Source organism: Venturia canescens, chromosome 1 (genome assembly GCF_019457755.1).
Source record: "Venturia canescens isolate UGA chromosome 1, ASM1945775v1, whole genome shotgun sequence".
NCBI lineage: Eukaryota > Metazoa > Arthropoda > Insecta > Hymenoptera > Ichneumonidae > Venturia > Venturia canescens.
The window spans coordinates 5,305,858-5,326,619 of record NC_057421.1 but is presented as its reverse complement, the minus strand read 5'-3'; the positions used below and the strand labels follow the sequence as shown (position 1 = coordinate 5,326,619).

The 20,762-nt window shown below is 38.5% G+C and overlaps 1 protein-coding gene across 3 annotated transcripts in view; it reads right to left on the bottom strand.

Moving 5' to 3' along the window:
• The window catches only part of Mdr49 (Multi drug resistance 49), a 57,179-nt gene extending 39,251 nt beyond the window's left edge, over nucleotides 1-17,928 (bottom strand). For 2 of the 3 annotated variants that reach the window (XM_043434152.1, XM_043434156.1), the window contains exons 1-5: nucleotides 17,490-17,928; nucleotides 12,528-12,646; nucleotides 8,773-9,072; nucleotides 8,214-8,447; nucleotides 7,608-7,933 (exon numbers count right to left, since the gene is read on the bottom strand). The gene's annotated coding sequence lies outside the window, so the exon portion shown is untranslated. The remainder of the gene's footprint in view (nucleotides 1-7,607; nucleotides 7,934-8,213; nucleotides 8,448-8,772; nucleotides 9,073-12,527; nucleotides 12,647-17,489) is intronic. The other variant, XM_043434153.1, reaches the window with a different exon arrangement.
• Nucleotides 17,929-20,762: the final 2,834 nt, after the last annotated feature.

Sequence of the window (20,762 nt, the reverse complement as noted above, 5' to 3'; positions counted from 1 at the left end):
GACGTTTATACGTGCACGTGTGCAAGCCGGGAAGAAGTCCGCAGGCGCTCCAGCCGCGAGAGGCGCCACCTGCACTCTCCATAAACTACATCGAGACGAAAAACAAGAGCGAGAGAAAGAGAGAAGGGAAATAAGGAGAGGGAGTGGGGGAAGGGACAAAGCGCAGAGATAACAGTGCGAAAGTCTCGGCGTTGGTATAACGCGCTCGCCTAAATGTGTGTTTTGCAAAGTGCTGAGACTTCCTCGTCTGCATTCGAATTCACAGACGCCCTATATACTCCTATCTCATACGTAATGCATCACGTAATACAGCGATGAGACTTTTTCTCTTTCTTTCTTTATTTTTTGTTTCACCAACGAGAGAGAAAGTTACGAAATGTATACAATATATGCTTGTCGATAGGAGAATATAAAACGCACCGATGATTATTTATAGCTCGAGGAAGAGAAGCATTCATGACGAGATTCACGAGCCATATTGCATAAGCTCTTCGTCTCAATAGCTTTTCCATTGTCGATTACTCACGACGACTTGCCTCTAATGTTTACACAATCAATACGCCGTCAAATTCTTAAGGGATCAGCTTTTTTTTAGATGAGAATTACGCAGCTTACGATCATTTTCATATTTTGTTACTTATTTTACTCTCACACCGGTTTAAGAAAGTTCACGAGACAATAGAAACCGAAAATTCCAACTTTGAGAGTCGAAACTTGGAAATTTGCTAGAAATATACAGCGTGCATCTATCCCCGGAATTATTGTAGGATCCACCGTCTATTTGTCGAGAAAACAATTAAGGAAAATCACATCTTTTGAAGGGTTATACACAGGCTCTTGTGACAGGCACACTTCCTGTGAGACGATTTGGATTTAAAAACGAGAATAAGAAAATAGAATGTTTTTGGATGTCAATGGTGTCTTGAGAAAGCCTTGTTACCGGTGAAAATCATTTGGGGATGGAAAAAGAAAAACACTTGTTTGAGGTTAACGAGTAATGACGACACAAACGGTGGAAGGTTTGACAAGAGCATGAGCCAGCTGGTTCAAAATATGGATATGCATACGCACATAAATAGAAAATGGCTGTTGTCCCATTTTGCTTGACGATTTTACTACGAAAGTATTTCAACCGCTATCATAATATTAAAAATTCACCAATCTCAACATTACAGTTACACATTATTTTACTTTAATAATAACGAGAATAAATTTTAATCGTTTCTTTGATCATGAAAAGAGCTAAAAAGTTCAGTTGCTTTTTTGAATCACAAGTAACGCATGACCTCCCTTAAGAGTATCTCGGTCGCAGCTTATCGAAGGAAATAATAACCGAGGGCTTCTCGGAAATCCACGATTTTTCTATTCCTGAACGTGTCAAACGTCACTTTTTGGATAATGCGCCATTTTTTTTTCATTGATAACGAGAACGCGCGTTTCTATTGTATTACCAAGATACATTGAGTTTAAAATTTCTTTTTTTTTGTAATTTTTTCCCCTTACGAATGGCAGTAAAGCTTTCTTGATCGATGGAATCATCATGAATCCACAGGCTGCGAAAGCATAAGCCTAATTTGAAATGTTTGTTTGGAAATGAACAATTGGCGTCGTTACTGGCTCCGAGTTCGGTCGGTTCTAGAAGCTTTTATAAAATCATAACACCATCGCGATTGGAATATCATGCATGCACTCCAACACCGATCGATTGACTCCGATTGACCGTTCACCAACTTTATTAACTGCAAACTCTCGAGTGATTTATTAAACGTTATACCGTTCGTGTCACTTTTCCAAGAGTGCTATAATTGCGAGCTTGATTTCGCTTGACTCCACTTTATACGAGATCGTAACGGGACCTATGAAATTTGCATCGAAACGTCAATCTCATTGTTTACTCGAATCGTCAATTTTAGCTTTTGTCGCGATCAGTTTTATTGGTGAATTATTTTTGTTCAAAATTCTGACGAGCGAACGAGTTTCGTCGAAATCGAGGGAAGCTTTCAAATTCGTCTCGAATTTAATAATTTTTTATTTTCTTATGGCCCAAATTTGAAGCACAAATAATTTTAAACCCCAAAGAATTGTAACTATTTATAGAGAAACCTGTCAAAATGGAATATCGAATTTCACGAGGAAAAAGTGAAGAAAAATTTTTGATACTTTTACCGATAAACGCAGATCGAATCTTTCCCAACTCCCTTTATCGTTTTATCGACGTTTCAATAATTCCGGACGTTTGAAAAATTCCTCCCCGGACACTCCGTATATGCGCATGAAATAACGAGCATATTTTACGCGCTCACTGGATTATTCATGATTAAATATATACCCGAAATCCGAGAGATATTCGCCATTTCGGAACGTTGATATTGAACGAACGCATAAATTTGTGTGACTCCAAACATACGTTTCCTGTCACACCCTTTTGATTTCAGCACCGCTTTTCTCCTTGCACATGAAAAAATGTGCCAGGATCACGTTCGACGGTCGAGCAAACTCAAATCTCGACGAACAGTCGATTAAATCAATAAAAATGTCGAAACAAAAGTGTCCATAGGGGAGAAAAAAATGTAAAAATTAACAATAAATAAAAAAACATATCTAACGAGCAACGATAAACAATAAAACGCGAATGATCGTCGTTGCAAAAGTGGATTTCGGCACATTTTTTGTACCCCCAGAAACAGAAGAATCAGCATTTTTTTTCTCGCGCCAAGCAGACGCCATAAATTTTTTAATTCACCACGATTGAGCCCGCGCGTACATTTATAACAGGCGCGTACCCCAACGCTCTGCGTGTGCACGTTCGTAAATTTTTTTCGCATCCATTTTTGTAATACTCGTTGTTTTTCTACGTTTTGTAGTTTTATTTGTCAGGCTAAAAAAGTAACGTGAAAATTTCAGGTCTACAGGAGGGATGACTGAGGACGTATACACCTGGAAAATTTATTGCTAATTACTCCGCTGCCCCTCGGACTCGTTCCTCTATTTCCATGCATAGATATTCTCTCACGCACCCACCCATGTGTGTGTGTGGCCGAGTCCCGGCTCCATTATTTGTGCTATTATTATTTGGTCTTCCGCAGTCCAGTTTCACCACGAAAGCACGGGAGCTTTCGGCCGGAGGAGATACTTTTGTCCTCAATTTTATTAACGAACCAAAGCGTTGTCACAGAAACAGAAAGAAACGTAATAAAAAACCGGAATGAAGAGAAATTACGATAATTGGAAATAATGAGGAATTTAAGGTCTTTCTCCGTGTTAAAATCTCCTCGAATCGTCGAGACCATGAAATAGAAGCGAATAAGGAATCCGAAGCCCTTCAGTCCCGTCGCGGCTTAACATCTTGAAGGTGAAATAGAGCTTTGAAAAAGTGGAAAATAGTAGCTCAAAAGATGCACGGAACAGGGGATAAATGTGGAGGAAAATCGTCGTTTTGGGACTGCAGGAAAATATGAAAAATTCGAGTATCCATCATTGTCTCTCTCCGGCCTGAACAACCCGTATATCCGGTTACATACGTAAACTCTATGTACACCGACACGTATATACAGCTATAAAATTTGTTCGTATATTTACGTGTACACATATCAAAAGTCAGTTTGTCTCTTTGCCACGTGAGTTTCCATTATTTTTAGTGTACAAATCCGTCGGGATAGCAGTACGAGATTAATCGGCCGGCCAAAACTTCGTTACGCCGCGTCTAACTAACGTTTCTCGTTATTAATGAGCTCTCACTGTGGCTACCGATGCGGAGTTCGGTGCTCTCCCTCGCTTTATCTTCCTTTCTTTGTCTCTGTATATAATATCGTCCAGTCTATCTCTCGTCAAAATTCGTTGAGAAGGGAACTTTTGAAATTGAAAATATATTCGCTCGACAAACTTCTCCTGCACCGGGTCAGTCCACGGATTCGTATATAGATATGCAGACTTGTGAGCGCTATCGCGTTTATTTATTGACGCTCCCGGAGATGGAAATGTGCGTGAATCTCTTGTTGCTTTTATTTTATTATTTTATAACATTGAACTGAGGCACAACTCTCGTTGAGTGGGGAAGCACAACTCAGGATTGAGCGAGTGTGATGATGAAGAGGGGCATGAAAATAATGAGGCAAAATTACTGAGTACACTTCCCTCCAATATTTTGAGACGAAAAGTTCAACGCTGCTGCTCTCTCTCTCTGATTCACTCGTTTTTCACCTTTTGGTGGTACCAGAAGTTAACTCAATAGTGAGACCAATTCGCTCCAATATTTTGAAACGAAAAGTTTGAAGGACCAGGCTACTGTCGAGTTTACTTGTTTTTTGTACGGCTTTAAGGTAGTTCGTGCACGAAACGATTTTCTTAAGAAAGCCTTGAAATTCACACGGAGTTTCAATCGGTCGTGGACTCGCACACATATCAAATTTTAAGAAAAATACACAGGATCATTGGGACTATGCGTAAAAAATCGTTTATCTTTCCATATAGCGAATGCAACGCTTCTGATGAAATTTCTATGAAAAAGTGTACAATAATGAAGTATGTAACGAAGGTTTGGGAAAAAATTTGAAACTATTGTCTTACTGGTGATAAAGATATATTACGTTAAAGATTGAGCGAAATTGGTAATGAGCACTCGTAGCCTCACATTTGCTTATTTCGACATTTTGTTTCTTCTTGGCTTGGCCCATTCCTGTCACAGCCTTCTGTCTTTTCATTAACAATTTCCCTGTGTGTTTTTAGCCAGGGACGAATGAAATTTTGGGTTCAGCCAGTGATGGATCCTCGTACAATTAATGGCTTGTAATTTCATTGGTCAAAAGATAAGTTGAAAAAGTTTATTTACAATTTGGAATTAATGACTCTGACATTAATTTAGTGTGATAATATCTTTAATAATTAGGAAGTAAAAATCGAGCCAACTTAGACACCCATAAAATACGATCCTACGGGCATGATCTACCTTAATGGTAAAATAACTTTGAGTGATGATATCGAGACTCATCTTTCGACTGGCTCGAAATACTTTGGTTTTTTATTAGCACGATTTTTTCTCGTTTTTATTCGAACCCTCCAGTTTATTTTTCCTCCAGAAAATCACGAAATTTAAATTTCAATGTGAAAAGATGAAGAAACGAGTGCTTCGCATAGGTATGGAGAAGAAAATGAAACTCTTTTGGGACAGAATTAGCCAGTGAGTCAGACACTGACCCTCTGCGTGCACTTAACATACGGCCTTTTCGTTCTCGTCATACAGGGGGCAACCGGCGTGCCCTGACGCACTCGAAGATTCTCTCCTTCTCTCTTTTTCCTTCCAACTCGAACGTATTCCCAATGCTTAAAAGCGAGCAAGGTCGCTATGAAATCGTCCACGAGAGTACAAATAGAATTGACCAAACAAACGTTTGAAAAATCTCCCACGAGTGTATAAATTCATTCTCATTTCACTCGAGCGAATCGTCCATCGGAATTAGGCGGATCCGATGTACGAGCAGAGTCGAAGCGATAAACGTCTCGACGAATATTTCATTTCTGTTAATTCTTCACTCAACATTCGGTCAACGAATTGACCGAAATTCTCCAATGAGCTACGGGAAAGTTTTCGAAAAAGTATTGGAGTTGAAAAAATTTCCACCGAATTTCGTACAATCGACAAAACAAATTGAACAATTATTACGATTTTTTTTTTCGTCTGCCCAAAATATCACTCTCGCTTTCATGAAACTGATTTTTTATTTCACATTTTTTCAAATCTCAACACAAAAGTATCAGAATTCATCGATTCCTGCCTTTTAATCATAACTCGCAATGCTTCGTAAAAATAATGAGAAAATCAAATAAAGCGTGAAAGTTTTTCTCCTGGCCGAGCCATTCCGGTGTACACGGAAAAGGCACTTTAACCAAATATACTCTTCTGTCTCGATCCGATACCAAAAATAATATAACAGTGTGGCTCTTCAATGTCCATTTTACGAGCTTCGACGTTACGAGAACGTGCTAGGGTTTGGTCAGCAGACTGCGCGACTCGATTCCTATATGTGTGTATAGGTGCACATAGGTATACCGAGACGTATGTATAAAACAATTGGTGCGAATTTGGCCGAAATATTCGAAGGATTTTACATTTTTAGAGAATTTTAATCAATTTTACCATTCACTTGATTCCATTTTAAATAAATGTTCATGTTCATTTTAATTTTATAAATTTTCGTTCATTTCAATAAATGAATAAATTTGATTAAATTTTCATTTTATAAAGCTCGTACTTATTTCGATCAATTTCAGCTTTTTCCAATTACAGCAATTACAGTTTTAAGCAAAATGATGATTCGAAATTCGTTTTAATTTGAAATGCCACGAATACGTAGAATAAATAATGAAATAAACGAAATAATCAATCAAATCGAATATCTCATCGGTAGAAATGATCGAAAATCATTTACCAAAAAGCAGTTGGCCTCGATGTTTTATAATATTGCGTTAAAAAGATATTTGACGAATATTTTCACTCGAATGCTCGCTACAATCCTCGAAAGATTCAACGAGTTTGATGAATTTCCATTGTTCTTGGATTGGAAATGACAAGAGAATGAAATTTCGTATGGGCATCGAAATGGATGGAATCCAGCAGTTTATTCGATCACTTTTCCTCCTCGGAGGAGCACTTTTGTTCCACCAAAAAGTGAGTAAAGCTCCAGAGCGTGGGGTTCGTTTGAACAATCGATTAACATTCGCATGCCATTTTCTCAGGGCGCTGGTAAACAAAATGGTGGAAAGAGGGGAGATCTAAAATGGTGGTCCAATTTACAACGAAATGGTTAGAAAATGCGAGAGACAGGGAAGAGAGAGACGAAAGAGGCGGTCAGCGACAGGCTACAGGCTGGCAAAGGCAGAACAGTGAGGCAGAGTTGGACATGTGCACGTTTCACGCGGATATATACGTGCGCTGCGTGGGGCAACGGAAATTTCCACTGGGCACCCGCGCCCGTTGAAATTCTCTCTTGCCTTCGTATTTATACGAAAGAACTGCTGCGTGTATGAGTAGAAGAGAAGAGAGGCAGACGGAAAAAAGATAGAGCCGAAGAAAAAAAGGGGGAAAGAGGAAGAGGGCCGGATAGAGAAAAAGAGAGAAGATTAAGCAGCGGGAGGGAGAGAGTGGAGGGAACAAAAAAACTGTGAGAGTTCTAAGCAAACGTTTAAACCACGAGACTCCGATTGAAGCGTTTACCCCGCTTTTCATTCGCGTTTCCATTTCTTTCTTCTTCTCTTTACGAGAATTCGTACGTTAAATTCGACCGCTAACGTTTTCTTTGGCCTGCACGATTCGATGCATTTTTAGGTCCAATTGACGGCGAGGTCACTGACTCGATTTTCGCATCGTCGAGTAATTTAGAAAATTCATCAAAACGCTTCGATTTCAGGAATGCTAAATTCTAGAATGTTCAATAAGCCCTCTTTGGAAATCCCAACGCGTGGCTTGCTCCGACTCCAAAGTCGCTCGAAACAAGAATGAAAAAAAAAACTTAAACACCTGTTTCGAAACCTTTTTGAATTCTCGAGCAACAATCCTCAAGCAACAAATTAATCGGATGGTAAAGATTCAATAAAAAAAAAGCTGCACTCACCATAATGGAGAAACACTGCCTCTACGGCAAACGGGTCGAAACGATGAGAGAAAAATGAGCTCTAAAAGTATTCCTTCAGTCTTATTTCGAGCACCATCCACTTTGCTCTTTGACAAAAACGAGTATCGATGAATAAGCGAGCACGAGAATATAATAATCGACGAAAATCCTCAGCTCCTTCGTCCCTTCTTCTACGATTATATATGTATCAATACATATCACATCGACTCCTCAATAAAAACAATACTGGAAACTTGTATATTTGTATATTTATCACTGATATTCCTTTGGCTTTTTTATATTTCCTTTTCACGTACACCTAAAATCTGAAAAAAGAGTGAAACGTCAGTAAAATAATTGTTGAAAAAAGCTATCATCTTCGTGGCTAAACTGAGAAAAAAAAATGTCGATTCAATGGCAATTTTTTTATGGAAGAGTTTGCTTCAACTGCAATGTTTTTGGAGAGAATGCAGTTTGAGAGAATGCAGAAACTATTTTATTCGTTCAATCATGTCGAATGATGATCATATATTTTATTGACATCTCGTAATGACACATTTGGGTGCTCGATTTTTTTTTCTCAGTGTATGATAAGAGATCTTTTACCTCTGTAAGAAAAATAAAAGCTCGTCAATCCACATATTCTGTCTGATCACACGTAATCACTCATGGCACGATGAAAATTCGTCCACTTTTCTCCTTTTTCATACGAATCTCCAAAGGTCTCGTTCCCTTGAGGCGTCTCACTGAAAAATCGATTTTTCACCACTTTCTCAAATTCAATGGTGTATTTCGGTATCGCGAATGCCTTCGCGTCTCTTTAAGCACCCAGGATCAAGTCTAGAGGAGATAAACTCAGGTTTTTCACTTTGAAGGAAAAATTGACCTGCCGATCTTTTCTGTTTTGGTAAAAGCTTTCAGGATGGAGTCAAAAATCGATTTGAGATAACTCGGTTACAGTATTTTTTCAATGAATTTTCACTCGATTGTTGAAGCTCCGAAACTTCGATCAGACTTTTTCATTTTGTCGAATGGGTTTCGAATGATTCTCTTGTTTTCGGTTTTTTTTACTGTTTCGACGATCTGGACACCTTTTATATCGATTTTTCCAACTAACGTAAGTTGGCTTTCGCAACGCGATAGCCAAGTTCCAAGGAGATCTCACCTTTCTGCTTGCGGTATGCAGGGATCGAGTGTTCGGATGCAAGAAACACCAATAAATACGAGAGCCCGAGACTCGCTACTTTGTATTTATCACAGTGGGCAGTAGAAAAGATTTTTATTTCACGCCAGTGAAATAAAAACAAAGATCGAGAAATAGTGTAATTGAAAGACAATTTCTTCACTGTTTTCAAGTGCACACTTGTTAACGAGCCTATAAATGTTCCCGTATATTGATCATCTTGTTGTTCGTATTTCCAATGAACCTCCTCTGCTTCACCATATGACCCCCTGTCAATCTAACCTGTTGGCAGAACAATTGAAGAAAAATTGGCACACTGACTAGAATTTTCATAGAGAATTTATTCAGTACTGGTCGATCCAAAATTCATTGTATTATTTTTATTATTCTGTTGTGTCCGCGAAGACCGTCGCGAAGGGACGAGTTATCAAGGACGAGTATTTAAGGGATTTAGGCCAAAAGAGCTGAACTCCAACTCGATACTTTTACAACAAATTAACAATAAGTTTATTTAAGAAGTTACAAATTCGAGGTTTTATTGCCTCGAGACCAATCGTTACAATTCTCGTCAAAGACTGTCAAATTTGGGTTAGTCGATAATTTTATAGATTTGGGGGTTTTCCCCTTCTCGTGCGAATATAACCTAGATTTCCTTCTGGAAGTTTCGATGTTGACATCGAGGGTCGATGCGCTCGTTCGGGAGCATCGATATTTCACCATTCCTGCGTTTGCGCTAAGGGTGCTTAATTTGTTTTAATGAGTGCGATGTACGGGCACAACAATTCTATGGCGACACAAGAAATTCATCAGTCGTTGAATAGTGTGAACTTGCAATTTTTTTTTTTCATTCGTAATACGGCGAATGATTATTTATTCGATTGAATAATTTGGGATCGATGGATTTTTGAGAATCGGTCAGATATTAAGGAGGAACATCAGCTTGAGAAAAATGGTGATGGCTCAAAGAAACTTTTAGAATATATTTTTCGATATACTTTCTATAGCCTCTCCAATTTTTGATCCATTTCATTCAGCTATTTTTTAATAAATAATTTCCAAACTTTTGATATTTAATATCTACGCATAGGAAATAACTCCACAGGCCCATCTTTCCATACTCAAAAACAATTGAAAATAAGTTAGAAAAAAAAGTATTATTCCACAGTTTGAACTCTAAAGAACATGTGTGCTAAATTGGAAGTCGCTTCATCCTCACATTTTTTTATATTTCACACAAATTCCACCCAAAAATGGCGCATTTTTGGGGGTTAAGGGGGCTACTCCGTGTGAGAGACGGATTTTTTGGGGATTTTTCAAGATTATTTTGCAGAAAGGTAAAATTACGAAGATTTTTGAAATTTGAAGGGTTCATTCATTGGTATTTCAACTCTATGAAAGAATTTTTTAACTCTGATATCTAAGGTAGATTCGGTGTAAAACTACTCCACAGAAATCCATATTTTTCATTGAAAATTGAAGGATTTTCGCGCTTTGAATCACAAAATTTGAATTTTCACAAATGTTTCAAAGCTTTACAAATCAAAACACTTTTTGCCTTTTCGATCCCATATAAACTGATCCCCCGGAATCGCGGAGACCATGAAGATACATGAGGATTCCTGTGCAGTAGTTTTACACCGAATTAACCCGAAATGTCAGAGTAAATAATCCTCTCATAGAGTTGAAATACCAATAAATAAACCTTGCAAATTTCACAAGTCTACGTTCTTTCCTCGCCGCAAAAAAAATCGTGAAAAAGCCCCAAAAAATCCGGCTGCCACACGGGATGACTACCTTAATCCCGCACAAAAAAGCAAACTAAAAAAAAAGCATAATAACTCAGATAAAAACCATCAAATTCGCATTTACATGAGCTCACTTTGCGTGAATCTGACGTTCCTCCTTACCCAATATAAAACAAATGTATTTGTCAAGAAATACAAAAAATAGTATTATGACAAAAGGAGGTCGAGATCCAAGGTTTTTAAACTCAGTTTTGTAATTCTATATTTCGGAACTCATAAACAAAAAGTAATTGAGCCACCATGATAATATTGGTGTTGTCTCGAATGTTGAATCTCTGTTACGAGAGAGGAAAATACGAGAATTAAGATAACGAAAGAGTGGAGTAAACGCAATTGAATAAAAGATATTAATGGACGAAAAGGGGGACTGAAGAGGGGAGGAAGGGAGGCCGCGCGTGGACAAGTCTCCGTGGGTAATGTGTGACCGCAACGAGATAGTCGCTCGCTTCATTGAACTTAATTCGCCGGTTGGATATCGCTAAACTGGATCGCGTGTCGAGTACACGAGCCGAAGATCTATGGACCAACACACAATTAAATATATCTCTGTATACGTTTAAGGACGTGCGATGAAATGGCGTTATTTGTACCATTGAACGAGTAGAAAGTCACGTCACTTAAGCCCTTTTCGTCCGTCACCGATCAATACGCCTATAAATAGCTCGATTTATTCCTCCTTATACAGGGTGTCGGGAAAGTGAGCTCTGCAACCTTGCCAGTCGATTCTGACGGTCATTCGGAGAGTGAAAAGTCCCATGAACGTGCAAGCGTTTCGGCTCAGTTCTCGAGTTGTGAGGGAATTTGAAATTTGGAAAAAATTCAACGAGGTTTGACGAAAATTCTTGATACGCGTTCGTTGATCAAATAATTGTTTGAAAGTTTATTAAATTTTGACGGATGACCGAAAAATGGGAAAGCTAACATTCGAGGATTTCTAAATAAACGGTTTTTCGAACGAGAAATAGAAATTTTTTATTTTTTTCCCACTTGAAATTATATTCGTTTTCGACAGTCCTTAAGTGAGCATAGACAAAACGAAAGATCATTGAACTCCCTAAAGTGTCGAAAATGGGACACGAGTTTTCCCCATTTTTATTCTCTTTGATGAAAATCGACTTTGTCGACAAATTCATCGTCCCAACAATTCGGACACCCTGCATGAATATTCAGAACTCCCACAAGACGATTGCGCGTGCCAACGGTCTAACTACTCTACTTGATTAGGGAGCTTTGAACTAGCCCGGGCTCGACTCATCTCCGGGGAGGAAATTATCCTCAACTGATAGAAAGTACGTGTAGAAACCGAGGCCCCGAAACACAGAAAGAATTTTCAGAATAGTATTGGATTTCGTCGACGTGAAAAATTAAAAATAAAAATGTTGAGTTCGAGTTGAGAATCTGACAAATTCATTAATTCGAGTTTTTTTTTCGGTTCGTTTTCAATCGAAACTAAAATTTAAAAAAATCTTTGGATTCATCCGAGTATCGATTTATGAATGGGCAAAAAAAATGTATAAATTTTATGAAAGTCCGTGAAAATTTGAGAACGAGAATGTCGATGGGAAGAATAAAAAAAATTCTTTCGACATTGAATCTGCAGGCGGATTCCAGCGTTTATTTTTTTGACATTAATGATTTTTTTCAATTTCAATACCACACGGGGAATGGCTGCGAAAAAAGGTACGAAATGAATGAAAAATCTTCAAAGAGTGACCTAATTGCTTTTTCCATCTTTTCGTTAGCAGAAAAATTAAATCCGACAATAAAAATGTCGTGAATTAACAAAAGCGTAACTGAATCGAGGAAAATTTATGTCCAACATCTTCGGATAGAAATTTTTATATTTATATGTGTGCTTGATAAATGAAAGCCGCTGAGCTTTTAATTAATGTAATGAATAGATGAAAAAAATTGTACGTTAATTGAACTGACACTCATCGGGTACGGGCTGGTAGGTTGCGCCGTCGAGCTTTCGTAAAATTCACTCTCAATTGCCCTCCTAGCCGAGGATAAGCTTGCAAGCCATTCACGTGCTACGTCACTCACGAAATCTGAAACACACACAATTCGCATATTTCATTAAAAGAAGCTCAGAATTAAACGGGAAAATAATGAATAATATACCAATTAGTAAACACACTTGATTGTTAAAATTTTTAAAAAACCGATCATTTACTGTCCTTAAATATTTTTTTCATCCATTTTTTTGACGTCCCACGGACAAATTTTTCACAATTTATTCATTGAGTGAGTCCATTTCCATTTTCCTGAGGCTTTAGGAAATTGAATTGCTACTGAAAATTTGTTTGCATTTTAATCAGTGCATCGATACGTTTTTCGAAACGAAAATTACTGAACCAGCGAAAAAGTAATGCATAAAAAAATTATAAAATAAATATTCATTGGATGAGTCGTTTATAATTTCAAAATTTTTTCGAATATTTTGCCATACGAGTAGAAAAGGTTTCACCACTTGCAGAAGTGTGAATGATGCATTATAAATAAAACGATACCAAAGCTCCATTACAGAGCACAGTGCTTCTGAAGATCGATGGAAAAAAAGTGTCGGTATTGGTATGGAGCAGATATGACGAGAATGTGCGCTATATATTTGCATCTCAATCGAGGCAACTCTCGGTTCACATCCGCATGTATTTTTCGGGAGGAAAGGCACTCGTCATATATTTTTCTCGAGCTGTTTGCGACCTGTATATCTGTAGGCGATTGCTTTCGAGACTCGACAAAACCATGAATTTTTATTCGCCAGCTACCGAACCCATATTTCCCGCTCTATTGTCAACCCGCTTGTCCGTGTGGTTGCTTTCAAGCGAACGTTTAGCGTCATACATACAGGATGAGCCGGAACTGAAATTCCAAATTTGGAGAGAAGTTAGATCCCGAAATTTCGAAGAGAAAAGTCCTGAGCGACTTTTCGATCGGGTGCACGCTTCGATGGGTACGGATCGATGAAGATCGACGAATCTGAGGCGCTGCCGCGAGCGAGTGGGCGCGGCCTGGTGCGCCACGCCCACTGTCCCCACTACCGGTACGCCGGTCGGCGTTGCGTGCTCGGTCCGCCCAGCTCGCTTCGCGAGATTGGTTCACACGAATCGATCAATATCTCGATAACGATGCGTCGGAGGGAAAAATTTTTAAGGACTTTTCTCTTCAAAATATCACGATTAATCTGCATCGTTAGTTTGAGATTTCACTTTCGGGTCATCTTGTGTATAAACAGTGAAATATATATATATAAATCATCTCATAGGAGACTTTTCGTGTGGAATAAAAGAAATATCTCAAGGCTTTGACATAGCGAACCCAAATAACTCTCCGTGAGTGTCATCTCTCTTTATGGACCCTAAACTTCGACATGAAAGAAACAAAATTTCTCACTCCTTCGTGACGTCATCTCGAAATAACATTCGCGTAGCATGCACACGTATATAACTTGTTTATATAAACTTTGAAGCAAGTCTCTGCGGCACGATCGTCTCTTGCTGCAACGTACACAACAAAACCCATCCCCAGTCAACGTCACTGCCAACACGATCGTAAAATTCTATTCGTTGAGATTCAACTGACGAGTTTTCCACCCGATAAAAATCGAAAGTGTGCACCGTAAATGGCAGTAAAGATTTTTTCATTGTTACAAAAAAATTCGAGCGTTGTGTACAATTTTTCATTGGATCGGAGGGCGGAAAAAAAATTCGGTCACTTTTGCATTAAAGTTTTCACTCAATTGAAAACAAAGCGAGTCTTTTAAGTCGAAAAATCGGGTTAAAATTCAGTCAAAACTCGAATCGAACCAAGCTTTTTTTCGTTCAGGAAACCACTCCCGGTTCAGTCTAAATATTTCGTCCAATTGTAACCGGCTCGTTATTCGAAGGTCATTTTTTTCGACCGTATTTCCTGCTTCATTGTCGATCCGCATTTTCAAAGGTTGTTCAACGCCAACGGAACTCAATTGGAAAGTGAATTTTTTTTTTTGCCTCAACCAAAGTTTCACGCACTTTTTATACTATTCCTTGCGAAGGTCGTTCGATCTTGAAACTATCGGAGTTGCGATGGCACACCTTCTGAAGCAAAACGTGCACGCCAACACCAAAAACCCTCCCCATTGCTCTCTAGCAACGAGTTGAAAACGCGCTTCATCGATGTTTCGTAACAACTGCATTATTCAGCCGTTCTCAGGACCGTTTTTCACCACCCCGCAGCCGATGACATCGAGAAACAGTTTGAAAAGTCATAGAACTCGAAATAAAAATTTTGTTCGAACAACCGTTTTGATTTCTTCAGCCAATAATAATCGTAAAGTCGTTTTTAAATTTTTTGATCGATGGACAAACTCCGAAAATTAAAAAAAATTGGGTAATCAAACAAAATGGATGGGAAAAAAAGTGGCTCGAGGAAAAAAACGATTCGATCGAAGTTTTCGCCAAAATGATAATCACGAAGGTGCGAGAAGCGTAAAAATCGCAGGGATGAGTCTCCACCGCGACCTAAGTCAGAGGTTTCGCGGATCGATATTCACTTTCGCAGAATACTGTAATGCAAGTCTCGGAAGTCTTGGATAAGGTTTTCAATGGTAAAACGGTCTACGGTTAAATCTCGTAATAGTTTGTTTGTTTTATAACTCAAACAGTTGTGCAAAAAATTTTTTTTATCGTCGCGTTGAGATTCATCGCAAATCTACTTTTCACGATGACCGTTTTCGGGGGGCACTCAGGCATTTATTTACGCAACGGGATTTATTTTTGCTTGCCTCAAAATCGTTTTCGAAATCGCAAAGCAAATGCACACTCAGCAATAAAAAGGATTTCGAAACTTCCATCGGAATCTCTGCGAAATCGAACTCCTCGAAAAACGGCTACGAGTTTTCGAGTCCAGGGTCGAACCGCTATGGCAATTATCGCAAGAAAAAATACTCGCGTCGGCAAAGAGCCTTCGAGCGTTATCTAAAACGCAAACATATGCACGAAGCGCATGAACCAAGAAAGCGAGAGAGAAACGAAATGACTCGAGCGTCTATTTTTGTTTATTTTAAACAGAATTATAATTACTCGCACGGATAATTGTTCAATTGACTTTCGGATTCCGGTTCAACCTTGAAAATCTTTTTTTCCATATTTAAATGGTTTGTATAACAAAAAGACGAAAAAAAAAAGTATTCGCAAAGCGACACGATCGAATTTGCATTTACGTCGTTTTTTCATCCGCTCCGAATTTATTACTCTAGTGAAAAAACAATTCGAAAGCAAAAAGTAAGCAATGATTCGTACGTTTTTGAGGAGATTTAACAACCGCAAACGTCGAGGAGGATCCTCTATATTTTTTGGCAGAAAGTTTTTCAATTGCACGTCAAAAATTTCAAGGTCTGCGTCGTCTCAGTTCTGGTCTCTTCGAAGATGGTTTTTTGTCAATAATTTGTTGTGCTCCCTAGAATTCCTGCTTCGCATAAAATATCTAGCGAAGAGTGTAGGCATCGTTAGAGGTTTTAGCGTTTGAAAATGTTCGTTTCCGTAAGTCGATGAAATCTTCCTCCATTCAACTTTCCATATCGCGACAAAAAAACCGAGAATCGTGTTAATAGTGTCGAAAAATAAGACACGTAGAGGAAATACACTCGAGCGAATGCTCGAGTTTTCGGGTGTGAATGAAAACGAGAGAAAACGGAAGAATTTCAACTTCGAGGGAGGCAAATGAGCCTCTGAAAATAGAACTGACGTAGAGCGTTTCGTTAGTGCCCACGAAAAGACTATTTTCATAGTCCACATGCGTTACGCAGCAAGCACATGGTAAAATCCTCTCGACGCATTGAAATACTGAACACAAAATATCACCGAGACACGAAGATCGAGCTCTGATTTTATTTCGGGCTTCCCAAACAGATTTTAAATCAAGCAAGCTCGACTGGATTTTTACTTTGATCAATTCGTTTCATTCCAACGTACGAATAAACAAATTTTTAGTGTCGATGAATTCGATTTCGCCACATTTTCATCTGGAAATTCTAACGATCGTAACAACTCGCGTAATTCATTGAGAAATGGAAATGTTGCAGGAATGCAAATATCCTTGGTTGAGTGATAAATACACGTGCATCGTATAGATTTTCATTGATGAAACTCAAACTGCAGAAATAAATGAGTGGGATTGAAATGTCCGTCGGTCGAATAGGAGTGAGAGTGAGACAGCAGCTCCTCGGTTAATGCAGACGTCGAAGACTGATAAGAAAACACTTTTTTGTCGGGTTGAGAGGATAAAATGATTATCAAATTTGCACAATATTTTTTCCCGTTTTTTTGTTTCTTTTTCGTTCTATTTTTTCACCTTAAATCGACATTATCAACATATTTTTGCATAATAAAAAGACAACGAAAACGATGTAACGAGCGAGACAAATGTGACGTCGAAGCTTACGCGAAAAATAACTTTTAAATCCGAAAGAAATAAATTTCGGTTTAAGCAACTCGTCGTTGATGTTTCAGCCAAGGAAAACGGATTCGAGCAAACGAAATTCGTAATTAATTACTACGAAAATAGTTCGTGAACGTGAACGATATCGATGAGCATTAAAATCGTCGCTCATCCAATCGCAGGAACGAAAAGAATTTTCTATGAAATTTATTGAAACGTCAAAAAACGGAGGAAGATTGAAAAACTAAAAAAAATTAGGACACGGCGATAAAATATATTAAAATGCACCCTTGGCTGAAGCAATCTTGGAAGTGTGTTTACAGACAGCACGTGTGAAACGGTTTGGCCGAGTGAAAATCGCGTGAGCGCTTGCGCGACCAGGAGCGTAGCAATTTTTTTTGTCTCTTTGTCCCTTTCCCTCTCCTATTCGAGACACAAAAATATCGATAAATATAAAGAAAGAGAGCGACGTACTGAGTGTGTTGGGTCGATATTTTTCGTCTTCTTCAATTGCCAGCTACAGATTTACAAAAATTTACAAAAAAAAAAAAAAAAACAAAAACTGAAAGAAAAATTGAAAACTGAACGAATCCGCAGGAGAACTCGAGGTCGGCACGTGGCTCGGGGCCAAAGTGCCAAAAAGGACACGAAATCGGGAAAGTTCCTTCTCGATAAATCCTCGATTTTTTTTCCTCTATCTCCTTTATCGACGGAGAAAAACCTTCTTTTCTCTCTCAGGAACGTACTTCGTCCAACTTATCCTCACACTTTTCCTTCCCCCCTCCCCTCCTTGTCCCTCGCCGCCGATACTTCGCACTAAAATAAGTCGAAAAAAATCGTATCGAGCCCTTGAATTCGCTTTTACTGATTTCCCATCGATTATGACTTCTCGATACTTCGAATCGTAACTCTCGTGCCTCGGGCCACCAGAGAGAGGACCGTGTCAGTGGCAGAAGGCCGTTTTACACTGATCCCCTTCTGCCGCTGGAACCACTATGTATACCGACCAGAAACGACCGTTGTGAAGAAACGACGCGTACCAACACAAACCCCCGCACACACACTCGCGCACGCACACACGGACCGAGCACACTTGGACACAAAAACGAACGAACTCTGGGTATGGAACGTTTCCGAGGGACGAGACACTCGCGGCTCCTTCACTCCAGTTTTCTCCGTTTATCGCGTCGAGTGTAATCATACTTTTTTACTTATTTGTTAATTTGAGCTAATTTTCAAAAAGGTGAATCAGTGCTTTGAAGTTCAATGAAAAACAATTGTTTGTTAGACCACCCATCGCGGCTTGTTGAAGGATCTTGAAAGAGAAAATTTTCCAAAACTTTTGTCAGCAGAAACGAAGCAGACGAAGTCGGTCTGATCCGATGGTAGATTTTGTTTACACTTCATTCGTCACGGAACTCTGTTATTGAGAAAAACTTGTCGACTAGAAATACTGTAATAAGTCAGAGGTAAAATTGAAAGATGGAAAAACGTCGCCGGTCACAAATCACAATTGATTCGGTTGCTAATCGAAAGGAATCTCAAATTCAAAGTACTCTCGTCGAAAATTCATTTCCAGGCGACTTTCGATTAGAAAGCAAGCAAAGAGTCAGAGCATTTTTTCTATTCGCAATTCCATCGTGATCGTTGGTTTACAGTGAGCCAACAACTTTCTGCATTTCTGAATTTCAGTCGAATATTTCATATCAGGAAAATTGCTTAGCTCAGCACAAACGAACATGAAAAATGAAAGTCGACATAAAAATAATTTTGCCACTGTTCCATCAGAACGATTATTAGCTGCAGAATTTTCTATGCATCCACAGTTAATAAATGTAGAAGAGACCAGGGCTGTTCGGTTGGTTCTCGCTGGTACCAAGTTCTGTTACAACTTGCAGCACGAATACACGATCGTTTCGCGATTTACGCTAGTGGGGGAGTCGCGACTGGCTACCAATACAAGGGAAACCAATTCAAGGGAAAAAACTTGAGTATGTGAGTCGCACTGACACAGCCAAACGGTGTGTCCATTTAAGACGGTATGTACGAGCGAGTGAGAGGGCATGAAAGATTCGAGTATCAAACGAATGTATAGGAAAACGTGTGCATACATTTGTTCCTGTGAAACTCAGGTATGGGTAATTCCGTGTCTGACGAATCGACGCATGAGTCGTTCCATTTAAAATCTACGTGATTATAAATTTCATTTAAAAAAATAATTCGCATCGGTCCTAAAATCGAAGCTTGAAATTATGGAAAGAGTCGGATTTCAAGTTCAGTTTGAGGGGGGTTTACAGCACGTTTAAGTAATATTTTTATTTTTTCGAAACGTTTTGTTTTTTAACGTCCCTAGAGATATAGAATTTCGCAATTTTCTCACGTTTTTATGGGTTCGTATGGAAGAAAAATATATGAAAATGAAAAAAAAATTGGAATTAAGGTTGCAGACAATAATTACGATCTCCACATTGTACGCAGCTGAGAAACTTCGACAATCAGACTTTGCGCATGAACCATGTACGAATTAGTATTTTTTACATTGAGATAGTGTTTTTGTACTCTTGAAGTATCCTTGAAACTATACCGAAAAGTTAGCTGTGCTGGGTTATTTCCATCTGTCCTAAAAACACTCTCGAAAACAATCGATTTTATCGACCTTCTAAAGCAGGGCCCCTCCTTAAAGCGAAATCAATAATTGATTACGATTTGCAAAAGTTTCGTTGACTCAATGATTTTATGAGGATTTAACATTAGAAAGATATTTGAATTTCGTTCAAGTCAAGGATGCTCCGCTTCTTGAAGAATTATTCAACTCTTACAGTGTGTTCGCTGTGCCAAAATGTTACATATTATAATGCAATCGAAGCATAGAACACACTATTCGTGCCTGTGAGCCACATTCGAAGTGTTTGCCGGAAATTACACTGAGTCATAAAGTCGACGGATTCGTTCGTATTGCGAGGAATTCGAGCACATATGGGGCGTTATATTTATCATTTTATGTCCCTGAAACCTCTGAATTCCTCAAATCATTGACGTCGCTCCAATTTCGTGAAGAATTTTTATTTCAACAACTTTGATTCTCCATTCCGAAAGATTTAAATAAAAATCTTCATTATTTTAATAAATCGAAACGGAGTTTCCTGAACGTTTCTATCATGGGGATTAAGGTAGTTCATGCACGAAACGATTTTCCTAAGCAAGTCTTGAAATTTACACATAGTTCCTAGTCGATTGACGCACATGTCAAATTTTAAAGGGTTCGTCTTATTGGTTATTGAGATAAATTTGTTCAAATACGAAGAAAAATACACTTTTATGAAAAAATACACAACAGCAATGAAGTATATAATGAAGGTCTGGGAAAAAATTCAAGATAATTGTCTTGCTAGTTATAAAGATATATGCTTTGAAGATTAAACGAAATTGGTAAAACGAGCACTCGTAACCCCACATTTGCTTATTTCGACATTTTGTTTCTTCTTGACTTGGCACATTCCTGTCATAGCCTTCTGCCTTTTAATTAACACTTTTTTCCCGATCCATTTCTCTTTGTGTTTTTAGCCAGGGACGAATGAAATTTTGGGTTGAGTCAGTGATGGATCCTCTCTCAATTAATGGCTTGTAATTTAATTCGTCAAAAGATAAGTTGAAAAGTTTATTTACAATATCGAATAAATGACTCTGACATTAATTTAGAGCGATAATATCTTTAATTAGGAAGTAAAAATCGAGCCAATTTAGACA